This window comes from Amblyomma maculatum, chromosome 5 (genome assembly GCF_055883805.1).
Source record: "Amblyomma maculatum isolate TAMU_Amacu chromosome 5, ASM5588380v1, whole genome shotgun sequence".
NCBI classification, from domain to species: Eukaryota; Metazoa; Arthropoda; class Arachnida; order Ixodida; family Ixodidae; genus Amblyomma; species Amblyomma maculatum.
The window spans coordinates 28,097,343-28,104,246 of record NC_139348.1 but is presented as its reverse complement, the minus strand read 5'-3'; the positions used below and the strand labels follow the sequence as shown (position 1 = coordinate 28,104,246).

General features: G+C 63.5%; 1 pseudogene; it reads left to right on the top strand.

Annotated features, from left to right (window-relative positions):
* The first annotated feature begins 4,631 nt into the window (after positions 1-4,631).
* LOC146187905 (thymidine kinase 1 pseudogene) lies at positions 4,632-5,303 on the top strand (annotated as a pseudogene).
* The last annotated feature ends 1,601 nt before the right edge of the window (positions 5,304-6,904 follow it).

Here is a 6,904-nt window from a genome sequence, read left to right as displayed (position 1 = left end):
TCTTTGTCGAGATTTTCCAACCTTCTCTCAATCGACAAGTCCAGTACGAGCTCGTTGTCTTCATCGACAGCCGCTGTGGCGACGACCGGACGACGAGCGTCGGGCAGGGCATTGTCATTCAGGAACGACGAGGGCTCCGTGACGACCGATTCGGGATCGACCCGCTCATGCAGAAACGCGGGCACAGGATTCTCCACGGGTTCGGGCAGGCAATCATGCAGACACTCGGGCACAGGATTTTCCAGACGTTCGGGCAGGCATTCGTGCAGACACTCGAGCACACGATCCTCCGTGGGAGTGGGTGGCGGTTCGGGCAGAGGCTCCTCCGTAACCAAAGGAGTATTCTCGGACGGGACGGGGTCGGCCGGAGGAGCTACAGCGGGAAACTCGGGCACTGGGCCACCCATGGGAGTTGGCGGAGGAGTCGGCCACTGCTTGCAGTCGCTGCGCGCGCTCAAATCCAATTTCAACCCATCCCGGCCGCGACGCACTGCCAGCGACGGTGGCTTAAACACTTCCGGATCCGTCGACAGAGCCCGAGACAACTTTTCGGTGCGCCTCTCTAAGAATAGCGTCAGTTCTTGCGCTCGGTTTGCCCGCCCGCTGTGCGGCTCACGCTGCGCCGCAATTTTGAGCTGATCCGCAAGCGTGTTCAACTCGTCCAGCACGCGGTGCATCCCTCTGGTGGAATTAATGTGTCTCCACACGTTACGATCGCGAAAGTCGAGTAGCACTTGTAACACAGATGCCGGCAGTTGTGTCGCTCCTTCGTCTCCTCCTCCTGCGGCAGCCGATGACGGCAATCCCGACATTCGCAGCGGGTCGTTGTCGGAAGACAATGTGCGCTTACTCCCCGCGGCGACTGTTATATCTTCTCCGCCCACGTCGGCGAGGGAGGGAGGCGGGATGGCATGCAACAGCTTGCGGCTATCACTGTCAATGGGGGCACAGGGCCTATTGCCTCGAGCACCATTCGCCAGCGGCGGGCGCCTGCGCCCTTGCCAACCGGAGAATTTTCACGGCCGCCGTCGTGTGTTAGCAGTGCCCCATGAAAACTGGCTATCGCACAGAACACAGGGAGCCCGCCGCGCACGCGTATCGAAACCGCCGACTCTTTGTTTTCGTGGCCCGCCAGGTAGCCGGGGTTCACCAGCCCGATTCCTTTTCGCTGCGTCTGTCGCCGCTGCACCACGACGAAGAAAAGCGAGCGCTCGAGGCGGCCGTTGTCGAGCCCGAATGCACGTGCTCCTCCTCGTGCCCCCGCTGCAGATACTGTAGTTCGTCGTCGGGCGCCGGCCAAGTGGAAAACGGCGGTCCCTGGCCTCGCGTCGCGAGCGGCATGCACGCGCAGTGACCGCCCAGCGCACGGACCCAGCGAGTCGCGCTTTCGCTCTTTGCGGAAATGCCAGAGTTTCTCCAACTGGTTGCCGCGCTCATGGGTTACGTCACCGAGGAGCAGGCGCGCCAGGCCGTGAGGCTCGCCACCGGATGCACCGAGGGAAAGGATGGGGAGGAGGCGGACGAAGAAGCCGTGCCCACTACAACGCCCTCGTCCGCGGGAGAACTGGGGCAGGCGCAGCGACCGCTGCGACTTTTCGAATAAAGAAGTGTCTCTCCCCGTTCTATGTGCTTTTCTGTTGAGATGCAGTGCAAGAGCGGTGCAAAGCGGAACGATACAAAGCGAAGAAAGGGCGCCTACTGCCCGGCGTTACACTTTCGCCGCCGCATGGGATGCAGCGACTCGATTTACGAGACGCTGCGAGCGCTCAATTCCGAGCAGGTGGCCCTCGTACAGGAAATCGTGCAGCGCATAAGCATCGACGACCCGGAGCCGCTGCAAATTTTCCTGACGGGCGCCGCCGGCTCGGGCAAGACCTTTCTGCTGCACGCCATCATGGACGCGTACAACCACTTTGCGGCCAACACTGTCAACCCCGAGCTCAACTCTTTCGTGGTTTGCGCCACGACGGGAAAGGCTGCCGTGCAAGTGGGCGGTACCACGCTGCACATGGGATTTCGCCTGGCCAACGACCTGAGCGTCGGCGACTGCATCATGACGCCCGGAGATCGCGCCCTGTACGCGCAGGCTTTCAAGGGGGTGCGCTGCGTTGTCGTGGACGAGGTGAGCATGATGTCTGCCAACATGCTGCTTGTCCTGGAACGACGCCTGCGAGCCGTGGGCGCTCAATACAAGCCCTTTGGCGGCTTCGACGTGATTCTCTGCGGAGATCTGCGCCAGCTGCCGCCGGTCAATGCGACCGAAGTGTACAGGCGCTCCGCGTGGCTTCAGGACGCGGCGGCGGTGGAACCGTGGAAGACGCTGCGCAGGTACGAGCTCGAGCAAATCATGCGCCAGGGAGACGACGCAACTTTTGCGCGCCTTCTCACCAAGCTCGGAGACGGAATCGCGCTGGACGCCGACGAGGTTCGGCTGCTCAACTCGCGCTTTGTCACGGCCGCCCAGGCCGAGGCGCTGTGCCCCACGGGGACGCGCCTCTTCTTCACCAATCGCGAAGTGAACGCGTACAACGACGCCGTCATCGCCTCGTACACCGACACGCTCGTCCGCTGCCTTGCCGAGGACATCGTGCTCAAACAAATTCTGCTCGAGACCAACGCGCGAGAAAAGAGCAAGGCCGCGCGCCGATTGCGCCGCAAACTGGAGACGCTGGCCTCCACGTCGGCCGTGCGAAGTATGAAGCCCGAACTGATGCTGTGCGTGGGCCTGCCCTACATGGTGGTGCGCAACCTGACCGACAACCTGGTCAACGGAACCGTGGGCGTGCTGCGTCAAGTGGACGGGGACGGCGAGCAACGCAAGCCGCGGCGCCTCTGGGTCGAGTTTGCCAAGCGCGGCATCGGAGCCAGCGTGCGCGCGTCCAGCGGCGTGCCTCAGCCGGCGCAGGGCCCGTACTGGGTGCCCCTGGTGCGGCACACCGACTCGGAAGACTACGTCGACGCGCAGTACGTCATCTCCTACCAGCGAACGCAGTTCCCCGTGGTGCAGGCCAGCGCCATGACCATTCACAAGGCGCAGGGCAGCACCTACGAGAGCGCCGTCATCGAGTACTCGGGCGTGCACGACCGCAAGCTCGTGTACGTGGCTCTGTCGCGCGTCACCGGCATCGGCGGCCTGTTCCTGACCAACTCGCGCGGCTACCACAACTTCCAGCACGGCGGCCCGGGCATCCCGCAGCCTTGCGAGGTGCGTTCGCTGCCCGCGCTCGAGACGACGACGCACCGCTGCCGAGCGCTGGCCGTCCGCTACCCCGTGTGCGTCGCCTATTTGGACATGAACGGGTTGCCCCTGGGAGACGTGGCCGCTGACGTTGCGCGAGACGAGCGGCTGCGCTGCGCCGACGTCGTTTGCTTCACCCGCACGTGCATGCCTGTCAACGTGGCCGGCTTTGCGTTGGCCGGCGTGTGGGGAGCAACGCTGTGTTACGTCAAACAAGAGTGGGTCGCCGTCCAGTGTTCGGACGGAGTGCTGAGCGTTTCCTCCGTGTTGCTGGGACTCGGAACCTGCGTGCCGCCATCCATCGGTTGCAAGCGCTTCGTGGCCATGGGACACGCGTTCGCGGGCATCGGTGCGTGGATGTGGCGCAAGCGACTGCACGTTCTCAAAGACAGCGACGGCGGCGAGCTCGGGGTCATGCACACGGGCTGCGTCGCCGATCCGCTGTTTGTGGCGTGCTATTACGTGCCCCAGAGGGCCGTGCTGTTTGGAGTGCGCGAATAGAGACAGAGAGACGGAAAAGCACACTGAGTCTCTTTATTGAGCAATTTGTATTTGTCCAAATCAGGGTAAGCTTCTCCCAGTCTGCTATGTTGGCCTCTTATAGCATGTCGATCGTGATTCTCGTGTCTGCGCGGCCCTCGCAACAGTCGGTGACAAATGCCAGCACGGCGTCGTAATGCGTGCGCGGCTCCTTTACCAACCAAAAGTAGCGGTCGCTCAGCCCCTGATCGTCGTTGCCGAGCACCCTCTTGGGAAACGCGTACGCCAAGTTGTTCGCCAGCTCCTAGTCGCTCTGGTCCAGCAACGCCACGACCAGCGAGCGTTTGGGCTTTTCGGCAGTGGTCGCTTTGCCAATGGCGCGCGCCACGGAGCCGGGCGCCGGGGGCACCGCGTTGGTTCCCAGAATGTGGGCCCAGCGCGAGTGCGCCCAGGCGGCTGCCATCTCGTACACGCCCGGCAAATCGACGACGCGATAGCCCACCTGCTCGCCCCCGACGTTCACGCTGTGACAGGTAGCCGTGTAAGGGAAAGCGGCCCAAACGCGGGGGCAGCGCTGCCGCCAGGCCTCGGTGCAGTCCGCCAGGGCCTCCGCGGCACTGCGCGGGCCGCGAGAAGAGGAACGGCCGCCGCCGGGCAACACTCGCAGGCGTCGAAGCATCTCGACGGCGTACCTCGCGAAACTTGACTACCCGGAGCTGCGCCTGGCAGCGCCAAGCTGTTCCAGTTTGGCTTTCCACAACGGTTGCGTCATAGACACCAAATACATGACTGTGCACTTTACCGAGAACAGGGCGGTGCTGCTACGTATTGCGACATAGAGAGGCGGTGCTTGGAGGCCGATATATAGACCGCGCGCGCGCAAGACAGTGTGTGTGTGTGTGACAACGCCGCAATGGGAGAAATCGAACTCATTATCGGCCCCATGTTTTCGGGCAAGACGACCGAACTGCAGCGGCGTCTCAAACGATACCAAATTGCCAAGTACAAGTGTTTGGTGATCAAGTACGCGGGAGACACTCGTTACGATTCGGACCATTCGGACCGGGGGGAGGAAGACGATGAAGAACGCACCGGAGAAGAGAAGCCAAGGATCGTGGACGAGCGTGAGCCGCCCGTGGTGCGACGACACCAGCGTCTGCGGACCGCCAAGCTGTACACGCACGACAAGCAGCGGATGGACGCCGTCGCCGCGCTCGAGCTGGCCCCATTGTTGGAGATGGCCTCTGCCTACCATGTCGTCGGAATTGACGAGGGCCAATTCTTCCCTGATCTGGTGCCCTTTGCCGAGCGCCTGGCCACCGACCACGGAGTCGTCGTCATCGTGGCCGCGCTCAACGCCACGTATCTGCGCCGAGGGTTCCCCGTCGTGGTCGAGCTAGTCCCCAAGTCAGAGCGGGTCACCAAGCTCAGCGCCGTGTGCCAGAGCTGCTTCGGGGACGCCTCGTTTACGTGGAGGCACATCGACGAAAGCGACACCGATCTCATTGGCGGCATTGACAAGTACAAAGCCGTCTGCCGGGCGTGCCACGCCGAGGAGCGCAACAATAAAGAGCAAGCGCAGTGAAAGCAACATCTGTCTCTTTATTTCTACCTAGCGCCACAGGGGGCAATCGCATGCTCACCGTAAAGAGGAAACGCAGTGAAAACAATATCTGTCGCTTTATTTCTACCTAGTGCCACAGGGGCAATCGCACGCTCACCGTGGTGAACGCGTTCAGGCTGACGTCGAGGTCGCCTGCGCTTTCGATGCGGCCGCCCGTGTACCAAAATTTCCAGTTGGAGGGTTCCGTCTCGATGACGCGCTGCAGCGCCTGCTTACCGTCGAGGAGCTTGCCGCTAAATCGAACGGTGCTTGGAAGCTGCTCGCCCACCGTGAGCCAGTTTGGCACGCGCAATCCCAGCCCCTCGTTGACGGCCGCCTCGAGCTCGTCCTCGAACAGGACCTGGTGCGCCGTGAGAATCCGAGCCGCGTAAGTGATGGGCGAGTGCAGGCGAAAATCGGAGGGCTCGGGCGCTTTGCTCGGGTCGTTCCATTCGCACCACGGGTACTCGAACGGCGGCGCACAAACCTCTGCGGCGCGATTTTCGTGCGTGCCCAGCAGCAGAGTCAGGACCCAAGTGGCAAACGCTCCTTTGGGCGGCGTCCCGCGGAATCGTTTGGCCTGCGACGCGGCCACGGCGTCCAGCTGCGTGCACAGGTCGAGCGCCAACTCGTCGTCGTAGGCGTGAAAGGCGCTGTCGTACTTTACCAGCGGCTCCCCCTCGTGCACGTACGCGTTGCTCTGCGCCAGGTACCACTGGCCCGGCTGCGGCGACGCCGACTCGTGGCGCCGGCGCCTCATCGTGGTCAGTATAGAGCTGAGCGCGCGCGCCTCGTAGTCGACGCCGTGGGCCTGCGGCTTTCTGCGCCGCAGCTTTAGCGGGTCGCGCGCCGCGATCCATTCTCTGCGCAGCTCGAGAATGTGCCACTCCGGGAACACGAGCGCGGAGTCCATGAGGTCGCCCCACATGTCCAGCAATTGCACGTCTCGAAAGTAGCGCAGCTCGTCCACGGGCGCGCGCCAAAAGCGCCGCGCGACGGCCGTCAGGAACGCGTGGCGCCGAACCACCGCCGCCAGCGCCTCGGCCGTGTGTGACACGGTGAAGCACGCGCTCGCCGAGGCCGGCACGCGCTGCTTGCGCACGGGCCAAGCGCCGCGCACGGCCGCGCGGGCCCCGCGCACGTTTTCGGCGGTCAGGAATAGCGCTCGCATCAGGTCGTAGCACACCGGGTGACTGCGACTCGCCACCTCCACGGGCCAGTAGCCCATCGTGCGCATCGTGGCCAGCTGGCGATGGCGCACGCTGCTCGAGCGGCCGCTCGCCTCCATCGTCAGGGTGCCCCTGCCAAAGTCCCATTGGTAGCTGGGGAGCAGTGCCTGCAGCTCGCGCGAGAGCCGCACGCGCTCTTCGTAGCGCTTCAGGTGCTGGCCGGCCTCGGGCGCGTCCCCGGCCAGAGCCACCATCACGCTGTCCACGTACACGGCGGCGCACGCCTGCGTATTGAGCGGAAACAGGCTGCTGTGGCGCATCGCGTGCAAAAGCGGGGTGAAGACGCGCGTGTGTAAGTACTGGTAAGTTTCCATGTTCTGCTCGTCGAGGGCGTTGGTCGTCACACGCACGCCT